Source organism: Pongo abelii, chromosome X (genome assembly GCF_028885655.2).
Source record: "Pongo abelii isolate AG06213 chromosome X, NHGRI_mPonAbe1-v2.0_pri, whole genome shotgun sequence".
NCBI lineage: Eukaryota > Metazoa > Chordata > Mammalia > Primates > Hominidae > Pongo > Pongo abelii.
The window spans coordinates 133306968-133320683 of record NC_072008.2 but is presented as its reverse complement, the minus strand read 5'-3'; positions in this window follow the sequence as shown (position 1 = coordinate 133320683).

Genomic DNA, 13716 nt, shown 5'->3' with positions numbered 1-13716 from the left:
CTAGTGCTTGACATTTCAGTGAGTTACTGTTCAACCATGATACATGTTTTAGTGAGTTATTGTTGATGATACAGATGAAAGAGGAGGAAAGCCCACAGATATGAACTTAGAATTTGGGGTAACATTTTCCCAGAGGCATTTGCAGATTCTGAAAGTTAAGCTTAATGGTTAAGTTGAGCATTGGTTTCAATAAACCCACTGACATGCCAGGTCATCAATGTTAAAAACCAGGGCTTTCCAAGGAGGAATCACCTTAGTCAAACCATCCTCATTTGACTGAAGACTCTGTAGGAGTATAACTTAAGGCAAAAGAGAAGTAGAACTAGACCAGACTTCATAGAGATTAAACTCTATCTTTGAATGACAACAACCCTGATGGGGTTATTGGTAAGGGATTACTACTTTCTGTAGCAAGTCTCCTGTCAAAATATACTTCTAAATCTAATGTGTAATATTCCTAGGGAGAGAGATAATATCATTCAACATCTTCAAATAACTCTATAATTTTTGAAACATAATTTATGATACACAATGAAAATTACCAGGCATATAAGTAGTTACAGCATGTCACCAAAAGCTAAAGAATATTACAGACATTAGAAAAAAACCCATAAGTTATTTAAATAATAGAGGATTTTTTCACTTGGAATTTTTAAAATTATGAATAATGGAACAAACAATTAGAAGACAAGATTGCTTTTTTGACATAAAACTGAAAACTGTAAATATAAACTAAATAAAATTTTATAATTTAAAAACAAAATACATTAAATAAATGATGCAATAAGTAGATTTAGTAGCATATTAGACTCTCAGAAGGAGTGAATTAATAAAATAAGAAATAGATCCAAAAAAATTAGCTAGACTTATATAGGGAAAACCAAAAAGCAGAAAATAGAGAAAAGATCTACTTTTTGTGCCTTGATTGAAGTCCTAGAAGGAAAGAAAGGGAAGCATGAGGCAGAAACATTCTGTCACAGACAAAAGAAGCCTGTAATTGTTTGGGTCTGTCTCTCCACCCAAATCTCATATCAAATTGTAATTCCCAATTTTGAATGTGAGGACTGGTGAGAGGTGATTGACTCATGGGGGAAGATTTCCCCTTTATTGCTGTTCTCATGATAGTCAGTGAGTTATTTCAAGATCTGGTTGTTTAAAAGTGTGTAGCACCTTCCACCTTGTTCTCTTCCTCCTGCTCCAGCCATGAAAGATGTGCCTGCGTCCCTTTTGCTTTCCACCATGATTGTGAGTTTCCTGATGGCTCCATAGTCATGCCTCCTGTTCCTGTACAGCCTGCAGAACAATGAGCCAATTAAATCCCTTCTTTATAAATTACCCAGTCTCAGGTATTTCTTTATAGCAATGTGAGAACAGACTAATACAGAAAACTGGAATCTAAGAGTGGGGTATTGCTATAAAGATATCTGAAAATGTGGAAGCAACTTTGGAACTTAGTAATGAGCAGAGGTTGGAAGAGTTTTGAAGGCTCAGAAAAAAACAGGAAGATGAAGGAACATTTGGAACTTCCTAGAGACCTGTTAAATTGTTGTGTCCAAAATGGTGGTAGTGATATGTGCAATGACGTCTAGGCTGAGGAGATCTCAGATGGAGATAAGGAAGTTACTGGGGACTGGAGCAAAGGTCATTTTTGTTATATATTAGCAAAGTTTTGTTTTGTTTTGTTTTGTTTTGTTTTCTGTTTAAATAGTTGTTAACTTGGTGCCCTTGCAAGGAGGATGATCAGTGGAGACTTTGATTCCACCATCTTGCTTCACCTCTCCTTCTGATAAATATTGATGCAAGAATCCTCAGTGAAATACTAGCAAACTGAATTCAACAATCCATTATAAAGAACATTTATCATGACCAAGTGGGATTTATCCTCGGAATGCAAAAATGGTTCAACATATGAAAATAAATTAATGTGATATATCAAATCAATGGAATGAAGAATGAAAACTATATAATTTTTTCAATTGATGCTAACAAAAGCCTTTGATAAAATTTAATACCCCTTCATGATTAAAACCCTCAAAAAACTTGGTATAGAAAGAACATACTTAAGATAATAAAAGTCATATATGAGAGACCCACAACTAGTATCATACCAAATAGGAAAAAACTGAGTATTTCCTATAAGATCTGGAAAACAACAAGGATGTCCCAGTGTTATTCAAAATAGTACTGGAAGCCCTAACTAGAACAGTAACACAAGAGAAGGAAACAAAGAGCATCCAAATTGGAATGGAAGAAGTCAAATTATCCTTGTTTGCAGATGTTATTATTTTATATTAGAAAAATCATAAAGACTGCATTAAAAAACCTATTAGAACTGATAAATGAATTCAGTAAAGTTGCAGATTACACAGTCAACATAAAAAACTTAGCAGCATTTCTATATATCAACAGTGAAAAATCTAAAAAACAAATCAAAAAAATTAATCCCATTTACAGTAGCCATACATAAAATTAAATACCTAGGAATTAACCAAAACAGTGAATGATCTCTATAATGAAATTGATAAAAGCATGATAAAAGAAATTTAAGAGGACACAAAAATGGAAAATTATTCCATCTTCATAAATTGGAAGAAACAATATTGTTAAAATGACAACACTACCCAAAGCAATCTACAAATTCAGTTCAATCCCTATCAAAATACCAATTATATTATTCACAACAATTAAAAAGAATCCAAAATCTAGATAAAACCATAGAAGACTTAGAATAGCTAAAGCTACTCTCGGCAAAATGAACAAAACTGGAGGAATCACATTACCTGATTTCAAATTATACTACAGAGCTATAATAATCAAAACATCATGGTACTGCCATAAAAACAGACACATAGACCAATGGAACAGAATAGAGAACACAGAAACAAATCCACACACCAACCATGAACTCGTTTTCAGCAAACATGTCAAGAACATACACTGGGGAGAGGACTGTCTCTTCAATAAATGGTGCTGGGAAACCTGGATATTCATATGCAGATGCAAGAAACTAGCTCTCTATTTCTTGTCATATACAAAAATCACATCAAAATGTATTAAAGACTTATCTAAGTCTTTTTTTTTTTCACATAGTGCCTGTAACCATCGTTTATTCAATAAAAGACTGTAATGCATACTGCTCTGATACGTGTGGCACACTGTCTTACCAATTGTCTATTACTTATGTACAAAGCACTGTGGTGAGTGCTATAGAGACCCCTCAAAATTTTGGATGCTCTCTTTTCTCAAAAGCTTTATAACCCAATTGTTTTTTTATTTTATTTTATTTTATTTTATTTTTTCTTTTTATTATTATTATTATTATTATTATACTTTAGGCTCTATGGTACATGTGCGCAACATGCAGGTAAGTTACATATGTATACATGTGCCATGCTAGTGCGCTGCACCCACCAACTCGTCATCTAGCATTAGGTATATCTCCCAATGCTATCCCTCCCCCCTCCCCCCACCCCACAACAGTCCCCGAAGTGTGATGTTCCCCTTCCTGTGTCCATGTGTTCTCATTGTTCAATTCCCACCTATGAGTGAGAATATGCGGTGTTTGGTTTTTTGTTCTTGGGATAGTTTACTGAGAATGATGATTTCCAATTTCATCCATGTCCCTACAAAGGACATGAACTCATCATTTTTTGTGGCTGCATAGTATTCCATGGTGTATATGTGCTACATTTTCTTAATCCAGTCTATCACTGTTGGACATTTGGGTTGGTTCCAAGTCTTTGCTATTGTGAATAATGCTGCAATAAACATACGTGTGCATGTGTCTTTATAGCAGCATGACTTATAGTCCTTTGGGTATATACCCAGTAATGGGATGGCTGGGTCGAATGGAATTTCTAGTTCTAGATCCCTGAGGAATCACCACACTGACTTCCACAAGGGTTGAACTAGTTTACAGTCCCACCAACAGTGTAAAAGTGTTCCTATTTCTCCACATCCTCTCCAGCACCTGTTGTTTCCTGACTTTTTAATGATTGCCATTCTAACTGGTGTGAGATGGTATCTCATTGTGGTTTTGATTTGCATTTCTCTGATGGCCAGTGATGGTGAGCATTTTTTCTTGTGTCTGTTGCCTGCATAAATGTCTTCTTTTGAGAAGTGTCTGTTCATGTCCTTCGCCCACTTTTTGATGGGGTTGTTTGTTTTTTTCTTGTAAATTTGTTGGAGTTCATTGTAGATTCTGGATATTAGCCCTTTGTCAGATGAGTAGGTTGGGAAAATTTTCTCCCATTTTGTAGGTTGCCTGTTCACTCTGATGGTAGTTTCCTTGCTGTGCAGACGCTCTTTAGTTTAATTAGATCCCATTTGTCAATTTTGGCTTTTGTTGCCATTGCTTTTGGTGTTTTCGACATGAAGTCCTTGCCCATGCCTATGTCCTGAATAATGGGAGACTTTAACACCCCACTGTCAACATTAGACAGATCAACGAGACAGAAAGTCAACAAGGATACCCAGGAATTGAACTCAGCTCTGCACCAAGCAGACCTAATAGACATCGACAGAACTCTCCACCCCAAATCAACAGAATATACATTTTTTTCAGCACCACACCACACCTATTCCAAAATTGACCATATACTTGGAAGTAAAGCTCTCCTCAATAAATGTAAAAGAACAGAAATTATAACAAACTATCTCTCAGATCACAGTGCAATCAAGCTAGAACTCAGGATTAAGAATCTCACTCAAAACCACTCAACTATGTGGAAACTGAACAACCTGCTCCTGAATGACTACTGGGTACATAACGAAATGAAGGCAGAAATAAAGATGTTCTTTGAAACCAACGGGAACCAAGACACAACATACCAGAATCTCTGGGATGCATTCAAAGCAGTGTGTAGAGGGAAATTTATAGCACTAAATGCCATGCCCACAAGAGAAAGCAGGAAAGATACAAAATTGACACCCTAACATCACAATTAAAAGAACTAGAAAAGCAAGAGCAAACACATTCAAAAGCTAGCAGAAGGCAAGAAATAACTAAAATCAGAGCAGAAGTGAAGGAAATAGAGACACAAAAAACCCTTCAAAAAATCAATGAATCCAGGAGCTGGTTTTTTGAAAGGATCAACAAAATTGATAGACCGCTAGCAAGATTAATAAAGAAAAAAAGAGAGAAGAATCAAATAGATGCAATAAAAAATGATAAAGGGGATATCACCACCGATCCCACAGAAATACAAACTACCATCAGAGAATATTACAAACACCTCTACGCAAATAAACTAGAAAATCTAGAAGAAATGGATAAATTCCTCAACACATACACCCTCCCAAGACTAAACCAGGAAGAAGTTGAATCTCTGAATAGACCAATAACAGGAGCTGAAATTGTGGCAATAATCAATAGCTTACCAACCAAAAAAAGCCCAGGACCAGATGGGTTCACAGCCGAATTCTACCAGAGGTACAAGGAGGAGCTGGTACCATTCCTTCTGAAACTATTCCAATCAATAGAAAAAGAGGGAATCCTCCCTAACTCATTTTATGAGGCCAGCATCATCCTGATACCAAAGCCTGGCAGAGACACAACAAAAAAAGAGAATTTTAGACCAATATCCTTGATGAACATTGATGCAAAAATCCTCAATAAAATACTGGCAAACAGAATCCAGCAGCACATCAAAAAGCTTATCCACCATGATCAAGTGGGCTTCATCCCTGGGATGCAAGGCTGGTTCAATATACGCAAATCAATAAATGTAATCCAGCATATAAACAGAACCAAAGACAAAAACCACATGATTATCTCAATAGATGCAGAAAAGGCCTTTGACAAAATTCAACAACCCTTCATGCTAAAAACTCTCAATAAATTAGGTATTGATGGGACGTATCTCAAAATAATAAGAGCTATTTATGACAAACCCACAGCCAATATCATACTGAATGGGCAAAAACTGGAAGCATTCCCTTTGAAAACTGGCACAAGACAGGGATGCCCTCTCTCACCACTTCTATTCAACATAGTGTTGGAAGTTCTGGCCAGGGCAATTAGGCAAGAGAAGGAAATCAAGGGTATTCAATTAGGAAAAGAGGAAGTCAAATTGTCCCTGTTTGCAGATGACATGATAGTATATCTAGAAAACCCCATTGTCTCAGCCCAAAATCTCCTTAAGCTGATAAGCAACTTCAGCAAAGTCTCAGGATACAAAATCAATGTACAAAAATCACAAGCCTTCTTATACATCAATAACAGAGAAACAGAGAGCCAAATCATGAGTGAACTCCCATTCACAATTGCTTCAAAGAGAATAAAATACCTAGGAATCCAACTTACAAGGGATGTGAAGGACCTCTTCAAGGAGAACTACAAACCACTGCTCAAGGAAATAAAAGAGGATACAAACAAATGGAAGAACATTCCATGCTCATGGATAGGAAGAATCAATATCATGAAAATGGCCATCCTTCCCAAGGTAATTTACAGATTCAATGCCATCCCCATCAAGTTACCAATGACTTTCTTCACAGAATTGGAAAAAAACTACTTTAAAGTTCATATGGAACCAAAAAAGAGCCCGCATCGCCAAGTCAATCCTAAGCCAAAAGAACAAAGCTGGAGGCATCACACTACCTGACTTCAAACTATACTACAAGGCTACAGTAACCAAAACAGCATGGTACTGGTACCAAAACAGAGATATTGATCAATGGAACAGAACAGAGCCGTCAGAAATAATGCCACATATCTACAACTATCTGATCTTTGACAAACCTAACAAAAACAAGAAATGGGGAAAGGATTCCCTATTTAATAAATGGTGCTGGGAAAACTGGCTAGCCATATGCAGAAAGCTGAAACTGGATCCCTTCCTTACACCTTATACAAAAATCAATTCAATATGGATTAAAGACTTAAATGTTAGACCTAAGTCTTAAAACTATGAAATTTCTACAAGAAAAAAACTTTGGGAAAATTCTCCAGGACATTGGCCTGGGTAAATATTTCTTGAATCATACACCACAAGCACTGGCAACCAAAGCAAAAGTAGACAAATAGGATTATATCAAGTTACAAAGCTTCTGTAAAGCAAAGGAAAAAATCAACAAAACGGAGAGACAACCCACCAAATGGGATAAAATATTTGCAATCTACCCGTCTTACAAGAGATTAATAACAATAATATATAAGGAACTCCAAAAATTCTATAGGAAAAAATGTAACAATTCAATCAAAACATGGGCAAAAAATTTGAATAGATATTGCTAAAAAATCATACAAATGGTAACAGGTATATGAAAAGTTGTTAAACATCATTGATTCAGAGAAATGCAAATCAAAACTACAATGGGATATCATCTCACCCCAATTAAAAAGGCTTATATCTAAAAGACAGGCAACAACAAATGCTGTCAAGGATATGGAGAAAAGATAACCCTCATACACTGTTGGTGGGAATGTGCATTTTAGTACAACCACTATTGAGAACAGTTTGGAGGTTCATCAGAAAACTAAAAGAAGAGGCACACTATTGTCCAGCAATCCCATTGCTGCATATATACTTAAAAGAAAGGAAATCAGGGTATCAAAGAGATATCCGTGCCCCCATGTTTGTTGCAACACTTTCACAATAGCTAAGATTTGGAAGCATCTTAAGTGTCTATCAAGAGATAAATAGAGGAAAAAAATGTGGTACATATACATAATGGAGCACTATTCGGCCATAAAAAGAATGAGATTCAGCCTTTTGCAAAAACGTGGATGGAACTGGAAATCATTATGTTAAGTGAAATAAGGCAGTCACAGAATGACAAACATCAGATGTTCTTACTTATTTGCAGGTTTTAAACATTAAAACAGTTGAATTCATGGACATAGGGAATAGAAGGATGGTTACCAGGGGCTGGAAGGGTAGTGTGTGACTGACGGCAAAGTGGGGAAGGTTAATGGGTAAAAAAAAAAAAAAAAAAAAAAAAAGAATAAATAAGACTTCCCATTTTATAGCACAACAGGATGACTACAGCCAATAATAACTTAATTTTACATTTGAAAATAATAAAAAGTGTAGCTAGGGTGTTTGCAACATAAAGAATAAATGCTTAATGGGATGGATACCCTATATTTCATGATATGGTTATTTTATATTACATGTCTATATTAAAACATCTCATGTACCCCATAAATATATACACCTACTGTGTACTCACAAAAAATTAAAAATGAAAAATGTTATGCCAATAATAAGCTATTAACATTTTTTATTATTAATCTGGAACTATAGACTAGCCTCCTTCTATTAAATCCCTACATGAATTACACATTAGGATGCTTAAGAAATTGCATCTATCCAAAAATATATATCCAGATCATGAATAATGTAATTTCAATATACATTTTGTTATAGTAGATATACTCAGATAACTCCAATGTGACAACCTTATAGTTTATTTAGAATTATATACTTGATAAATAATCAAACCATATTTTATAAATATGTTATGAATTTCTTACACTTTAATTGTCCTATAATATACTCCACATCTGTCGGGATATTTGCCTGTTGTGTTTGCTGCTATATATATGTACAGAAAATACAGCAGTGCTTGGCATGTAGTAGATTCTCAGTAAACAAACATTACATTAACTCATTCCGACTGGCTCCTTTCTGATGTGTACAAGTAACCAATTTCAAATAAAAATGTATTATCATTCTGAGAATTCTAAAAAATTTCCAGCAAAATAAAAGGATACATATATACAAAAAGTACATACATACAAAACAACTACAAATAAAACTTAGATATCTGTTTAGCCAACGTCATCATTTGTTTTTGAAACATACTGAAAACCTCTAGGTATGATGCCTCTGTGTTTTTGGAGAAATATAAAACATTACAGAGAAAACAAGTAGGTAATTGTGATGTTAATCCAGAAAACAGAGTTACTACTGAGCAACTCAGTACAATTTCTGCACAATTACAATTTATCTCTAGAACAATCTTACATTGAAAGTTTTATTCTTTTGAATTCGAGCTGACATTCACCATAGAGGAAGGCTTCTTAGGCCATATCCCTTAGACATTTACTATTTATTTCCCATCCTTCTACTAATGTGATCTTCATTTTGCAATAACTGTTGGGTCCTTCAAAGAAAGACACGGGAAATGTGATATATATATATATATTTCTGAGTATGTATATATTTGTACATTGTTTATGAAGATTTGTTTTAAAACATCTACAAATCTATAGGTATGAATATTATTCATAGACAACTTTATCACTTCACAAAGCAAATGCAATATGATATTATGGTATTGCTTAGTTATCCTCATTATTTTGTTTTATGACGTGGAGTAATAATGACTAACAGTTACTTATGATAATGACTCATTAAAAGAAGTTCTTTATCTCAGATATAGCACAAGTGAGGAGGAAACCATGATTCTGGGGAAAAAAAGGTAACTGAAAATAAAAATCACATGAATTTAAAACTCATAATTAATCTATGTGGTTAACTGTTTTGAATATTTTAATAAATGAGATTGTTTCTTTGGCGTAATGTAAAAATAGTTATGGAGACAAATCTTCTATTAAATAGGCTGTTCATATATTAGACTCTTCTGGCTACTCAATTTTTCTTGGGATTAGAGTCTTAACTCCAAAATGTTTTGTTGAGGACCGTTTCCAATATGTTTTTACACTTTGATACATTAGTAATATTATTTAGGCAGCACATTTTGATCTTCTTTGATGATTGGAATTCTTATAGTTTGTGCTATAGTTTGGATTTGGTTTGCTTGACCCCTCCAAATCTCATGTTGGAATTTGATCCCCAGTGTTGAAAGTGAGGGTCTAACAGAAGCTATTTTAGTCATGGAGGCAGATGTCTTATGAGTGGCTTAATGTCATTCTTTCAGTAATGAGAGAGTGTTCACTCTGTTAGTTCCCACAAGAGCTGGTTGTTAAAAAGAGCCTGGCACCAGCCCCTACACCTTCTATAGTTTGTTCTCTCTTGTCATGTGATCTCTGCATATGCCTTCTCCCCTTTGGCTTCTGCTATGAGTGAAAGAAGCCTGAGTCCCTCACCAAAAGCAGATTTTGGTACTATTATTTTTGTCCGGTCTGCAGAACAGTGAGCCAAATGAAATTCTTCTGTATAAATTTTTTTTTTTTTTTTTTTCTTTTATTGTAATTATTATTATTATTATTATACTTTAGGTTTTATGGTACATGTGCCCAATGTGCAGTAAGTTACATATGTATACATGTGCCATGCTGGTGCACTGCACCCACCAACTCGTCATCTAGCATTAGGTATATCTCCCAATGTTATCCCTCCCCCCTCCCCCCAACCCACAACAGTCCCTGAAGTGTGATGTTCCCCTTCCTGTGTCCATGTGTTCTCATTGTTCAATTCCCACCTATGAGTGAGAATATGCGGTGTTTGGTTTTTTGTTCTTGCGATAGTTTACTGAGAATGATGATTTCCAATTTCATCCATGTCCCTACAAAGGACATGAACTCATCATTTCTTATGGCTGCATAGTATTCCATGGTGTAGATGTGCCACATTTTCTTAATCCAGTCTATCATTGTTGGACATTTGGGTTGGTTCCAAGTCTTTGCTATTGTGAATAAAGCCGCAATAAACATACGTGTGCATGTGTCTTTATAGCAGCATGATTTATAGTCCTTTGGGTATATACCCAGTAATGGGATGGCTGGGTCGAATGGAATTTCTAGTTCTAGATCCCTGAGGAATCGCCACACTGACTTCCACAATGGTTGAACTAGTTTACAGTCCCACCAACAGTGTAAAAGTGTTCCTATTTCTCCACATCCTCTCCAGCACCTGTTGTTTCCTGACTTTTTAATGATCGCCATTCTAACTGGTGTGAGATGGTATCTCATTGTGGTTTTGATTTGCATTTCTCTGATGGCCAGTGATGGTGAGCATTTTTTCATGTGTCTTTTGGCTGCATAAATGTCTTCTTTTGAGAAGTGTCTGTTCATGTCCTTCGCCCACTTTTTGATGGGGTTGTTTGTTTTCTTCTTGTAAATCTGTTGGAGTTCATTGTAGATTCTGGATATTAGCCCTTTGTCAGATGAGTAGGTTGCGAAAATTTTCTCCCATTTTGTAGGTTGCCTGTTCACTCTGATGGTAGTTTCCTTTGCTGTGCAGAAGCTCTTTAGTTTAATTAGATCCCATTTGTCAATTTTGGCTTTTGTTGCCATTGCTTTTGGTGTTTTAGACATGAAGTCCTTGCCCATGCCTATGTCCTGAATGGTATTGCCTAGGTTTTCTTCTAGGGTTTTTATGGTTTTAGGTCTAACATTTAAGTCTTTAATCCATCTTGAATTGATTTTTGTATAAGGTGTAAGGAAGGGATCCAGTTTCAGCTTTCTACATATGGCTAGCCAGTTTTCCCAGCACCATTTATTAAATAGGGAATCCTTTCCCCATTTCTTGTTTTTCTCAGGTTTGTCAAAGATCAGATGGTTGTAGATATGTGGCATTATTTCTGACGGCTCTGTTCTGTTCCATTGATCTATATCTCTGTTTTGGTACCAGTACCATGCTGTTTTGGTTACTGTAGCCTTGTAGTATAGTTTGAAGTCAGGTAGCGTGATGCCTCCAGCTTTGTTCTTTTGGCTTAGGATTGACTTGGCGATGCGGGCTCTTTTTTGGTTCCATATGAACTTTAAAGTAGTTTTTTCCAATTCTGTGAAGAAAGTCATTGGTAGCTTGATGGGGATGGCATTGAATCTGTAAATTACCTTGGGAAGGATGGCCATTTTCATGATATTGATTCTTCCTACCCATGAGCATGGAATGTTCTTCCATTTGTTTGTATCCTCTTTTATTTCCTTGAGCAGTGGTTTGTAGTTCTCCTTGAAGAGGTCTTTCACATCCCTTGTAAGTTGGATTCCTAGGTATTTTATTCTCTTTGAAGCAATTGTGAATGGGAGTTCACTCATGATTTGGCTCTCTGTTTGTCTGTTATTGATGTATAAGAATGCTTGTGATTTTTGCACATTGATTTTGTATCCTGAGACTTTGCTGAAGTTGCTTATCAGCTTAAGGAGATTTTGGGCTGAGACAATGGGGTTTTCTAGATATACTATCATGTCATCTGCAAACAGGGACAATTTGACTTCCTCTTTTCCTAATTGAATACCCTTGATTTCCTTCTCCTGCCTAATTGCCCTGGCCAGAACTTCCAACACTATGTTGAATAGAAGTGGCGAGAGAGGGCATCCCTGTCTTGTGCCAGTTTTCAAAGGGAATGCTTTCAGTTTTTGCCCATTCAGTATGATATTGGCTGTGGGTTTGTCATAAATAGCTCTTATTATTTTGAGATACGTCCCATCAATTCCTAATTTATTGAGAGTTTTTAGCATGAAGGGTTGTTGAATTTTGTCAAAGGCCTTTTCTGCATCTATTGAGATAATCATGTGGTTTTTGTCTTTGGTTCTGTTTATATGCTGGATTACATTTATTGATTTGCGTATATTGAACCAGCCTTGCATCCCAGGGATGAAGCCCACTTGATCATGGTGGATAAGCTTTTTGATGTGCTGCTGGATTCTGTTTGCCAGTATTTTATTGAGGATTTTTGCATCAATGTTCATCAAGGATATTGGTCTAAAATTCTCTTTTTTTGTTGTGTCTCTGCCAGGCTTTGGTATCAGGATGATGCTGGCCTCATAAAATGAGTTAGGGAGGATTCCCTCTTTTTCTATTGATTGGAATAGTTTCAGAAGGAATGGTACCAGCTCCTCCTTGTACCTCTGGTAGAATTCGGCTGTGAACCCATCTGGTCCTGGACTTTTTTTGGTTGGTAAGCTATTGATTATTGCCACAATTTCAGCTCCTGTTATTGGTCTATTCAGAGATTGAACTTCTTCTTGGTTTAGTCTTGGGAGGGTGTATGTGTTGAGGAATTTATCCATTTCTTCTAGATTTTCTAGTTTATTTGCATAGAGGTGTTTGTAATATTCTCTGATGGTAGTTTGTATTTCTGTGGGATCGGTGGTGATATCCCCTTTATCATTTTTTATTGCATCTATTTGATTCTTCTCTCTTTTTTTCTTTATTAATCTTGCTAGCGGTCTATCAATTTTGTTGATCCTTTCAAAAAACCAGCTCCTGGATTCATTGATTTTTTGAAGGGTTTTTTGTGTCTCTATTTCATTACCCAGACTTGTGTATTCTTTTTACAACGAGACAAATGGACTAATTTTCTCTGTCTGCACATTCTAAATGCCAGTACTTCTTTGCAGGTCTATAGGTGATGATATAAGAGGCTAGACTCAAGGTATTGCGATCCTCAGACCTACTATTTTTTGCATGTGTATTTTGAGTTAAAACCAATAACAACCCTGCATCCAGCTTACTGTTTTATTAGGAGGTTTAATTTTGATAGGTATGCAAAATCTTGATATAAAATTTGATTCAAATGTAAGTTATGTATTCATTCAGTACCAATTATTGAATACTTAAGTGTGTCCGATCTGATGTTAGTATTTTTGAATTAAATGTCAACAATTGTTCATAGATTATTTAATATTTTCCCTTTAGGCAGAAATAAAATATAGTCAGAACAACATAATTGTAATAGGGAATTTACGTTTATTTGGCTATAGCTAACTAGGGTTTTCCTGTCCTTCAAATGTTAGTTATGTTGCTTCTTCATCTTTAGATCCTCAGCAGTCTTTAAAGTCTCCCCTAATGAGTATATCAT